This window comes from Crocodylus porosus, unplaced genomic scaffold, assembly GCF_001723895.1.
Source record: "Crocodylus porosus isolate Cpor-Errol unplaced genomic scaffold, CroPor_comp1, whole genome shotgun sequence".
NCBI lineage: Eukaryota > Metazoa > Chordata > Crocodylia > Crocodylidae > Crocodylus > Crocodylus porosus.
The window spans coordinates 29,981,794-29,994,176 of NW_017728909.1; the positions used below are offsets into that span (position 1 = coordinate 29,981,794).

General features: G+C 39.2%; 1 protein-coding gene across 1 annotated transcript in view; it reads left to right on the forward strand.

Annotated features, from left to right (window-relative positions):
* The window catches only part of GHR (growth hormone receptor), a 176,812-nt gene that overhangs the window by 24,937 nt on the left and 139,492 nt on the right, over positions 1-12,383 (forward strand). The gene's annotated exons all lie outside the window — the stretch shown is intronic.

The window sequence follows — 12,383 nt, forward strand, 5'->3', positions numbered from 1 at the left end:
GATGTTTGTAAAAACAAATCGGTTAATATTTACACAGTGCTCCAGAAGCATAAAGTGTCCTGTAAGTATTATTGCTATAAACAAATTTCCATTTTACTGTGACTGAAATGCAAGGCATTTATTGGGTTAGTAATGTCATGCAAGGCAGAGAGAAAACCCCTACTGTCTTCTCCTACCTACCTTTGTCCTATAGGATCCTATAACTGTTACAACTTTCTGTACCATCATGGTAAATATGATTTTTTAAGTTATAAGTGTGTCCCTGTCTCACAAATATGTCATGCTACCTGGGGATTATGGCTTTTTGCTTGAACTCCTTCATATAAAGTGCTTCACTGACTCTCCTTTGTGCTGAATTTATCAGCTCTCACTGTTTAACACAGGGCAATGGCAGCAGAAGCAGAAGGGGCTCTAAGAGCAGCTGTAGATTGTGACTAAAAGGAAGTGTTTTGAAGGAGCGTTTTAGGAGAGCATGGAGAGCATTCCTGGCTGATGCGAAGGATGTGCATTAGTTGCATGTGCTACCAGAACAAGTAGGTTCTTTGCAGTTTTGTTACAGTAGTAGCCCTGGCACTTAGAGACAACAAAAGACCAATTTTGGGCCACATCCAATTGTGGCATTTTACATGCATCAATCCTACACTTGGGGTGGACACATTATATCCTGTAGGGGTCTCATTTTTCATAGATAGAAGTACCAGCTTCATTGCAGCATTCCCAAGGAGAACCCTTTGACACCCTCAATGATACCATGCCCAGGAGCTAGTCCCAACCCTGGTCCCATTGAATTCAAAATATGACTTAAATATGGCCAGGATGTCACATACTGGGTCCACATATGTACTTTACTGCTGAGTTGACTAATTAGCTGCACAGTAAGCATCGCCTTCTACATCTTACATTGGTATTAGGGCACAGTAAACTTAATTAACTCCACTGTAAGATAGTACTGTTAGAGACAATACTGTCTTACAGTGGAGTACTTAACTCCACTGAAATGCATGTGTAGATGGTGATGGGCTGGCTGGGGCACAAAGGTGCTATAGTGTTGGGGTGCCTGCTACCTAGCCCCACACTTTAGCACCCTTGTGACCCAGCTGGCCCCTCCACCACCTGGAGCCCAACAGCCTAGAGCTGCTCCACCTTGGCTCAGTGCTGTGGTCCCAGGCACATGTTTACATGTTGTGCCCAGGAGCAGCTGACCCCAATGTAAAGTTCGCCAGAGTTTATCATGTTGCCTTAATAACCCACGTATATGCACCCACTGTCTTTAAATATAATATTCCTTCTAATCCAACAGTGTAACAGTCTTTAAAAGAAAGGTCTATCAATGTCTCCCCAAGACCTGGCCACTAAGAAAACTATTTTCTTTTACTTTGTTTCCCTCAGATTCTTACTAATCTCACTGGCCTTCATCCCAGATAGTCTGAGGTTCAAGCCTAGTGGCCCATTGGGCTAGTGTGGCTAAGGCATACCATTTTTTGCTGCTGATGGTGGCTAAACTGCCTTTCACTCCTCAGTCTGAATAATTGTAGCTGGATTGGCTCTTGTGACCTTTGGCCTGAATCCATAACTTTAACTCCCATGCTGGTGCTGCAGCCAAACACCCTAACCTCTCTGCCACCAAACCCCCTCCAGTTAACTGGGGAAGGGGCAAACCGTTCCCATAGACTTGTGTGTACGACATTGCCTGTTTTGTTTTTTTTTTAAATCGCAAAATAGGTTTTAAGCCAACATGATTTTTTTTTTTTTAAATTCAGGCTTTTATGTCTCCCAATTTCAGAGCCTTTAGAGTGCTCTTGGATTACATTTTCAAGTTTTTTTTCTGAGGGCCAGAAAGCTGATATTCCAACCTGAGCATTAAAGTTCAGGGGCTGATACTTTAAGAAAAGCAACAAGCATTAGAGCTTGTAATTAAAATTATAACATCTAGTAATGCTGCTCCAGGTTAGCTCTGGAATGAAGTTCATCCTACTGTACTCACAACATGGTTAGAGCCTCTGGCAGAAATGCTGGGAGGGTGTCTGTAGTCAATTGGTATTTAATTCATAACCTACCCCTGACAGTCTGTGATCTCTCTCTTAGTGATATCTCTCTCTGAAGCTGCTGTGGACTATGATTGTATGATAATGAAAGCTTCACTTGCTTTCCTGCTCCACAGTAATGAAGCAATGCTGTGCTCCACAGTAATGAAGTATAGGCTGTGTTTTCTTTTCCACCCTCTCCATTTGCCTATTGCTAAGAAGGTAATTTAATAATATGTTTAACTATCCAAGAAGAATACGTTGGGTTGTTCTGTATTTGTAAACAAGATTTTCCCTGTAACTTTTCAGAGGTCCAGCTGAATAGCTCTTTTCATCCCCATTGTTCCCTAGGGAAAGAAGGAATGAAGCTGGCTGTTGGCTGTAGGTGACTGAAAATAGAGGTGATTTTTTTTTTTTTTTTTGTGAGAAGATAGTTGGAATATGATCTGGAATCAACGTGAAGTAAGGAAATATTTTCATCCTCATCATAGAAAAAAATACATAAATCCCTGTTCAAACAACATTGGACTGAGCTTTTACACTGACAAATGGAAATTCAAAGTAACAGCTCCCGAAATGACTGGAACTCGGCCACAGTAAAAAATATTATGTTAGGAAATATATTCACTAATCTGTTTTAACTAACTTGGTGCTAAATACATTTTTGTCATTTTAATAGAGACAAGAACCATCTTGTTTAAAACCATTACTGGTGTTAGTTACCCTTGTGATAAGCAGTGGTCTTTGTAATCCAAGAGCAGAGATTAATTTTAGAAAGGAATCTGAATAAAGTAAATATGGTATATATGTGGTTCTTTATTTCAGGTGGAAATGCTATTTCCGTCTTCTGCCCCAGGGAACATAAAGGCTGCCATTGAACTTATGCCTTTTAAACTTAATGGGAGGCTTTCCATTGATTTTAATGATGGAAGTAATGGAAATAATTGATGTTTCAGTCCAGGGACTGAAATGTTAATAACAATAACAACAACAAAGTATTTTGGACCAACCTGAAACCAAAGCATTTCAGATGTTCTTTGCAAAAATAAGAACAACAACAACAACAAAATGTATTAGGTCAGGCTTGCTATTCTGTACACCTTGAACCAAACACTTTCTTTTGGGATATTTTATTTATCCCTTTTAAGTTAAATTTGGCTCAGTTTAAAAATGAAACGTTGCTGCAAAATTAAGAGTAAGAACATTTTCACATTGAAACATGCTGACATTTCATTTTTAAACTTTTTTCAACCAATGCTAGTTGCCAGATTTAACTGAAATTTGGCAATAGGCTCAGTTAACCCAATCTGCATCTTCTAGTAAATAAATTCTTTGCTCAAGAAGGCTCACCCAGCTCTGTTAATAACAGGTGGGTCAGACATTTGATGATTATATTTCTTTTAATAGAGATTATTTTGACACTATTACTGAATTAACTAGGTAACTACAACATTTTACATGGTTTTCATTGTCTTTTAATAACACAAATGCCTCCAATATATTAACCTTAGATTCATTAAGACAACAGTTGATATAAGTAGATCTACTATTTTAAACTAATCGTAAACATTACAGCTCTGAAGGAGATCCACATTTATCATAGAACTATATATTCTCACAGTTCATGGTAAAAATACTTAAGTTGGCATGTAGGATGAATGAATCCTGCCAAATGTTTTTAAAGGGTTGCTCTCACCTGGCATGTGGTGTAAAGACAGGTAACACCAGGTGGTGCTCTCTCACAGTTTTCCAAATTCCATTAGCATTCATGCAAGTGTTCAGTCTTGGAACAATATGTTGTTAGATTAGTTGTGCAAGGCTCTGGATAGATGGAGTTTGGTTTTGCCATGAACTCTGGTTGGAGTTGGTTATTGAGGAACCCTGGAAACTTATATCACCATTGCCTCCGAGACTCCAGAAAAAAAGGATTGCTGCATGCTGTTTCTAACACCTCTGTGTCAGGACTGCCATGTACATGTATGTATACAAAGCAAGTTATACTCAAGATACTTATAGACTCCATGTTGCTGAATTTTCTTCACTGGGGAATGGACCAACAAAGCCCTGGACACTTGCTAGTACTTGGGCAAGAGAACAGTAGATTTGTCATAATGGAAGGGAAGTTTTGTACAACTGAGGCTGAATACTGCTTTCTGGTTAAAGACTGTTTTACCTAATTGTCTTGACTTTTGCCTCAGGGTGACACAAGATAGGGTTAATGTTCTAACTTTGGAGTCACAGGAGTGAAAACATTCAAATGATCTCCACCTCAGTCATGTTTAAAAGTGACTTAATTCTTCTAATATTTTTGTGCATCTGTGAGGCTGTCACAGAGGGAAGGTACGTCTGGCCAGTACGCGAGCTTTACCCTGTGGTTCTCTCTTGAATGTCCAATATCAGCAGCTTGGAGGTCAAGGGCTGATGTCTCCTCCTCCTCCTTCCCCTCCCAGTGGGATGGATGAGATGGGCTGGTGGTGTGCCCTCTGTTCATGGTGGCCTTGGGTTCCCCTCTTGGGGGACCTATGCTGCTCTGAAATTCCTCCTTTTATATTCTTTTTCTCTTTCGATGATTCTTCATTCCTGGGTACTGTTGATTGGTCTCCCTGTGGTCATCATATTGTCCACATCGTATCCTGTTCTATACTATCAGCATATTCCTTTGATCCAATAAACCCATTGCATGCACACATCTTAATTTGGTTATTTACTGTTGTCTTAATTTGGTCTGTCCACCAAAACTGGAAGTCCCAAGTGGTCTGCAGTTGTGTTCTATGACTTAGCATCAATGCTGCGGAGTCCCTTATCTCTATTTTGGGCATGCTGTTTATGCTATGCAGCTTCAAGGAACAGCCTGGTACATATCTTCAATTCCCCAGCCTGTGTCTGCCCACTCCAGACACAGTGGGTCTTGAAGGAAGTTTTGTCACAAGCAGGCTTTTTGAAATCAATTATCCCTTGCCGTTCCCCTGGACAGCTGTTCTAATTCAGTATCTACTTTACTGACAAGCCAGTTCTAAAAAGCAAATCTCCAAGTATCATTTTCTAGCTACCACAGGAAAGAACAAGAATTCAAGAAGGGAACAATCAAACCTGATGGGTGATGGAGGAGGAGGAGAATGGGAGTGCTCATTCTGAGCTTTAGCTAGGAAGAGGAAGGTCATTAGAGACTTAAGAACCATTGCCATGAAGTGCAAGAGACTGGAGCCATATGGGGGAAGGTCTAAAATGGAACTGGAGAAAGAACACTCCTGGAAAGATTGTGAACAGCTTTCAATTACCAGGAGCTAAAAAGAGCAGATGAGACACTTTTTGCCCATGCCATGTTGTTGTAGGACTGCTCAAGAGTACAAGCTAAGAGACTTCAGCATTTATCTCCCTTCAAAATAAAAGCAGGCAAAAGGAAGAACATGTCAGAGAATTACCTCAACTACTGATCTTAGGCTTGCATTGAAAGAGGCCTCTTGAGAACCTTGAACTCAGAATTTTATTTTTCAATTTAAAGAAGCTCTCTTATGCAATGTTGCAGCCTCCTTATCTGTGCTCTTTTGAAATCCTGTGGTACACAGCAGATTGGTGTGACCTATAATTACCTGTCATTTCCTGGATCTGTCTCTTGAAATAGCTCAAACCTTTAGCACATCAAACGTGAAAAACAAGAGTATTCAGTGATCTCATTATGGTCTTCAAGCTCTGCCTACAGTCCCCAAAGCCCATCCAGATACTTGGAGGTCTCCCGTGGCTGTGCTCTGTGCTGAGATCAGTAAATCTGCATCCATTATTTTATATGAAAATGCGTTATCATTTCAGTCAGTGTTTCCATTGGGAGAGATTTACCACTGATTGGTGGATGGCAGGACCTTTTGTCCTCAGCTATGTGAGGATCAAGAGAGAGTAAAAGGGTTAAAACAATTTACTTTTTCCTCCTCTCAGGGTTGTTCTTATCCGGAGCTCCTTTTGATTATTTTGAACCCTTTACTGCATGTAGACTCTCTAATAAGTCCTACCTCCTGATGATGTTTGGAACTCTCATACAGCCTCTTCAGTGTCCTTTCTCAGTTACCTCTTTCCTACTAGGTTTTTCTTTCTGTTCTTAGCTATGCCTCTGGTCTTCACTGTGTACTCTTCTTAGCACCTAAATGTCCATGCCAATTCACCTTCTGTTCAGCTCCTCCTCCTTCAGTCAATTTATTTCAGCCCAGTCTCTTTCAAAGCTGCTTTGGGCCTCTTACACTCAAGACTCCTAAACCAGTCTAGAATTCTTCCCTGTTTGGTCCTACCGGTGCTTTCTTGGATACCTCAGTTGTTTCCTGTAACTGTACCTTGCTACCTTGTTTTCCCTCCATGACTCTTTACATCCTGTGAACAATCAATTATAGGTCTGCTAGAGCTGCAGTTTTACTTGTTCTTACTTATGTTTTAACCAGGATTGCCAAACTGGGATTTTTTTTTTTACTGACAATTTGCAAACTTTTTACTGACAGCCAGCCTTTTATATCAATGTATGTTTTGCAGAATGTAAATGTAACTCTTTTGCCAGGCACTGCCATGCTGCCAGGCCCCAGTTAGAAGGGCTGGGTTCAAATTTAGGGGTTTAACATCAACCCTAATAAAAAAAGTATGGTCGTCAGTAAATAGTTTGCAGTAATTCTTTTTTTCTTAGGTTGGCAGCCCTGCTTGACTGCAGCAATAGTTTTACACTATGCTGCCCCCTCTCTGCCATCAGAGGCCTCCTACTCAACTGCACACCCTGATGCCTCTGCATCTTGCACCATACTGGCCTCGCTTACCACACTCTGGGACAGACCCCCAAAGAAACATACCTGTGATCCAGCATTATTACAGGCAGCCTGAGGTGCAGCAGCAACAGCAGCACATGGCTGATGGGGTAATCCCTTCAGGATGCTCTGCTGCCACTCAGATAGCAGGTAGCACTATTGTCCGCTGTCAGAGCTTCAACCAGGCTGCAGCTGATTAGTGTTTTTACTGTGGTTAATAGTTTTGTTTTGTTCTGTTTTGATTTGATTTTACAGATTTTACTGATAGCCATTTTTAGCCTGATTTTATTTATTTAGTCCTGGCAGTCTGTAAATTTATAGACAATTGGCAATCCTAATTTTAACACTTTATGAGCCACGGCAGGTGAAAGTTGCTTTTTATTTGGGTGTTTATTGCTTATTTTCTTTCAGTTATCATTTGCTATGAAAGATTTTGTATAGCTTACTGTCTACCATTTGTTTATAGTGTCACAGCTGAGTACACCTGATGTGTTCATTCACGTAAGTGCCTTTTTTATACTTGACTTGCCCAGGGACAAATGTAGTTTTTAGAAACCTGATAGGTCCCTTTCAGCACTGTCACACACTTGCACAGGCTGATACATGATTAGGAGCCATTCATCAGGACTATAAACTCTTCTCAGAGGGATGGGCCTGAAGGGCACAACTTTTGAAAGTTACCAGTCAGTCATGATATAATACGTAATCACTGCTGAAGCTGGCATCTGGTAAAAGGGGAAGGGTCTTAAAACTAAACTGTCCTTAGTACTCTTGGGAAAGGGGAGAACCACTTTTAATCCATAAAAACAGGTTACTTGTGCACAAGAATTTAAAATGTAATTCCTCTCCTTTAGGGAAATGCCTGTCGCTTCTGATTTCTTTCAATTCCTACTTAGGGGCACAATGACTTATATTGCTGCTTAACAGGAGGGATTAGCTTGAGGTCCTTTGAAAAAGATCTCTCCTGTACAGTATTCTATATTAATGTGATTAAGTCTCATCCTTCATCTATCTGGACTCTCTCTTGCTTTCTACAAATTAACCACTGCTTGTAGAGTAATAGAAACTTAAAAGGAAAATAAAGTAATCAATTCTAGGCCATGTTCCTCTTGTTATTATCCCTGTGGTGTATTTTCTAATGTTCTGTCTACTCTAGTTCTTAATGTCCCATATTATTATTCTTCCACCTTTTCCATGGAAAAATTTTATTCAAGTTCTTGGAGCTCTCATTAGCAAGAAGTTCTTGTTCTTATTCACTGTAAGAGTTCTTATTATTAGTCACCACAACACTGGACCCTTCTGTCACGAGTTGTCACTTTCTCCACTGTTAGATTACTGGGAAGGTTTTACCTCTTACAGTGCGTTAGCAACTATAACAGTGTATGCATTGCACTTTTTTAGGTCATATTCTTGAGTCCCTTTTATATATCTGTTTTATTGAGTGACAGCATGGGTGTGTGCGTGTATGACATGTAAATACATGCATATACAAATACACATATATAGGTATATACATGCTGAAACTCAGCCTGGCAGATTCATCACAGTACCAACAGCCAGTCCTAGTATTTTAATCTCAGTCTGAGTGGAGATTCAGATATAAAGCTGATGGTGTCTTCAAAACAAGTTGCCTGGTTTAGGAGGAAAAACTTACCTGCTTCTCATACCACCTAAACTAAAGGTCTACTCAGTTCATGATTTTGCAGAAACTGGAAAATTTGGGATTGTCCATTAAATCAACTTAAAAACTTGATAAAAAATATAATGCTGGCTCCCCAGTGGGAGCCAGTGGCTCTAGCTGCAGCTGTGGCCAAGCCTCACAGCCCACCTTAGTGAGGGAGAAGGTGCCAGCTGGTGGGGTGGCACAAAGGGCAGCAGACAAAATGGCAGCTGCCCCTTCATCACTTCTACCCCTGCTGGGGCCTTTCTGCCAATCAGTACGAAGGGGCAAGGCCACTGAAGCACATCCAAGAAACATCTGCAGAATTTGCTATTTATGCCACAGCCAACCCATAAAAATTGTTTAGTTTCTCTGCAATTTAAGTAGACCCTTACTTAGAGCAACTAAGGGCAGTTCTTTTATTTATTTACTTTTAGATCTGTCGTTAATTACCTATCTAAAGTAAGAAACTTTTTTTCAAAAGGGTCAAATCTTTTGTCTTCTAGATGGGGTAAAAAGTTACTGCATAGACTATAACCAAGAATGCTAATATGAAATGGAGGTCCTTTATATATGCATATTTCCCCATGAATTTCAATGGAAGCATTCATAGTGCAGACAGTCTGCAGGATCGGGGCCTTCTGGTTGAATAAGGCCTTTGTTTAACTACTATACAACCCATGCTTGCACAACTGTCAACTTTGTGTGTCAAGGCAGTGTACTTTCATAACCCTTTCTCTCCTGGCAACTATCTGTTGTCCTCTGTATTCTGACTGATTACCAACGATCATGGTTTTCTCTGATTAAAGAAAAAAATCCCCAGTTTTTGGATGGAAAATAAGTGACCCAAAATCCACATTTTTCCATGATTAAAATGAAACACCACTAATATATACATGCATCTATATGTAGTGGTGTTTCATTTTAATCATGGAAAAATGTGGGTTTTGGGTTCCTTTTTTCATCTGAAAATTGGGATTTTTTTTTCTTTTTTATCAGAGAAAACCAGGATCCCTGCTGATTTACTTTTGGCAAGACACAGTGATATGTCAGAATGTTAGGGAAAACAGGTTGAATTCAAACTTATTTTAAATCTGTTGTTTTAAAGTAATATTTTCCCAAGATGCATATTTTTATGTCCATTTGTAGGTGTGGTTTTTTCATTTTGAGTTTGGCATTTTTTTGAGAGACGTGTTTGGATTTAGTTAGTTGAGTTTTCTTTTTCCCTTTTTTGAAACATAATGCCTGTTAACTTTTATGCCCAGAAATAAATTATTTTCTGAAGTCAAGTGGCCAAACTTTTGAAAGACAGCACAATAATACCAAATTGAAACCTTTCATCTTAAACACTCAGTTCCTAAATACTGGCAAGCTAAATCAAAACTTCATTAAATGAATAACCCTGTAATTAAAAATGAAGATGGAAGAAAGCTTGGATTCACATATATTGTTTAAATGATGTCTGCATTAGAACTACTATTAAATGGAAATCAGACAAATCAGAACAATCAGACAATCAACAAATCAGAAATTGCTATTACAATAGTTCATATGCTTTCTAGGGGGCGAGACTAATTATCTTGCTCAGAAATGCTCCTTGCAACTTATTTATTTGCTGTCAGAATCAATTGCTTCTCTTATTGTTAAACCTTCCCCAGGGATCTGATGTTAAGGAAAATACATATGTACACCTCTTTGTATTAATACTTTGTTTTTACCTGTTGCAAGTAGTCTTGAAACCTGATGACTCAGTACTCTCTCAATTGCAACAAGGCTATTGAATTCACATGCACCTTCATAAATGAACTGTTAGAACTGAAGAAAACTTGGATTCAATCAGTGATGACATCATATATGGTTACGTTTATAGCATGCATTAAGGAATGTATCTGTGATTATCTCCATTATCTGATTTAGTATATCCTAAGAGATGTCTAAAGTAAAGAGTTCTGTTATAATTACTGTGTACGGGACTTGCAAGAGAGAGATCTTTGTTTCTGATCATTTGAAAGCATTTGGTTATGTTCATTTGACTCTTGGCAGCATCTGGATCTTAATCTCTCTCTCTCTCTGTCTCTCTCTCTCTCATGTTCCTGTTCTGTTCCTTTGGTTGGGAAACCAGATGAATGCAGTTTTTAGTGACTCTTCTCCTGACCCCTGAAAACAGGCCTCCTTGAATTCATGGGCCTGATTTAATACTTAATTTTTAGAAAAAGAGCAAACAAGCCTAAATCAGTGGAGACATGTCTGGCTGAAGTTGTGGATTGCACAAGATTTAAAGCAATGCTCTCGCTTTATTAATCCCTCAGGACACATTTAAGGAAGAGTAGGGCTCATTTTCCAAATTTTGATGAGAAATACAACTGCCAAGAACATTTTCTCTCCTTAGTTAGCCACATTACTATTGAGAATTGATTTTTGTTTAATGCTCTTCTAATTGTTGGACTCTTCCTGTAACAGATGGGCAAGTTTCTGGCCACTGAAATGGCACATTGTGACTTGCTTGCCATATCAAAGATCAGACAACAGAGGTAGCTTGAAGATGCTCCTTTAGTTATAAGCTAAACATTTCTACAATATCACAGTGCATCCACACCAGAAAACTGGGATGCATCAGTTCCTTTTTGGTTTGTTCTTGTTTTCATGTGCTGTAATTCACCAAATTCTTCCTGAAATAGAATAGGGAGAAAATGTTGAAGCAGCATGAAGCTGCAAAACCTCTGGTAAGAAGAAACTCCAGGTAACCAGAAAGCTTCTGTGGTCTTATCTGTACTGAGTCACAGGATAGTGTGATGGAAAATACACACATGCTGCAAATGTATACCTAAATGTTCCTGTACCTTTAATAGGTTGGTGTGAGACATGCAAACAGAAGTGAAAAAATGTATGTATTGTAAATAAGATGCAGAGGCATATAACATGAATTCCCCAAGTGTCTTGTCATTGTCAATCTGCAATTGCAAAATACAATTAATATTCCTGACAATATGCAATTCCCAAAAAATAGGTTTCTTTTATTATGAATTTGAATAACAGAGCCAAAAGTAATTGGTTTAATACGGAACTCAATGAATTTTACGGAAGTAATAATATGTCATGGTTGCCTGTAATGTCAAAAGATTGGACTTCATGACCAAGGAATCCTGTGCATCTGTGAGTAAGGGAGCAGTGATTACATACTCAAGTAATCTGTAAAGGTACAATCCTGAGGCAAGACCTAAAGTACAAGGTGCCTTTGCTGAGAGTTGTAATTATGGATGTTTTTATTTTGATCAATGTAGATAGTTCCTGTTGTTACTTATTTCTGTCAGATTTGGTTTCTTGAATTTGAATTTACTGCTGCTTACAGTCAAAACATATGAGCTTCACTGCTCCGTTTAAAGACAAATGTCTCTTTACCGGTGGCAGTTGGCTTTTACCATGGAGACACTCCATTATCTAGCACAGCAGCAGGCAGCCATGAAAGAGAAGTGTATCTCAAATGTAAAAATGCACAAAATGAAATTACATTACGCTAATAGCTGATCCATTCAGTCAGACAGCTCACTAACAGTGTCAGTAAGAGCTGAAATAGCGCTTTTCTTAAATGGCCAGCACACCATTGATAGCTTTAGCTACTTGTTGCATACAAGTCTTTCTTTTTCATTCATCTCCAGTGTGTTTTAAGACAGTGATGGTTGATGAGCAGATAATTAGGATAAGTAGTTGCAAGAATAAATGTTTGCATTTTTAATGTTTACATTTTGGTAGCTCCTAACATCTGTGACAGGGTTGGGCCCATTGTGTTGGGTGCTGTGCAGACATGTATGTGACAGTCTCAGCCCACAAAAAGTTTACATTAACTTGAAAAGCTGAACTCCTGGGTTAGAGGCATATGGCATCGTTTGAAAAGTGTCATCTTGTGCTCCTTAACCATGGTGATAA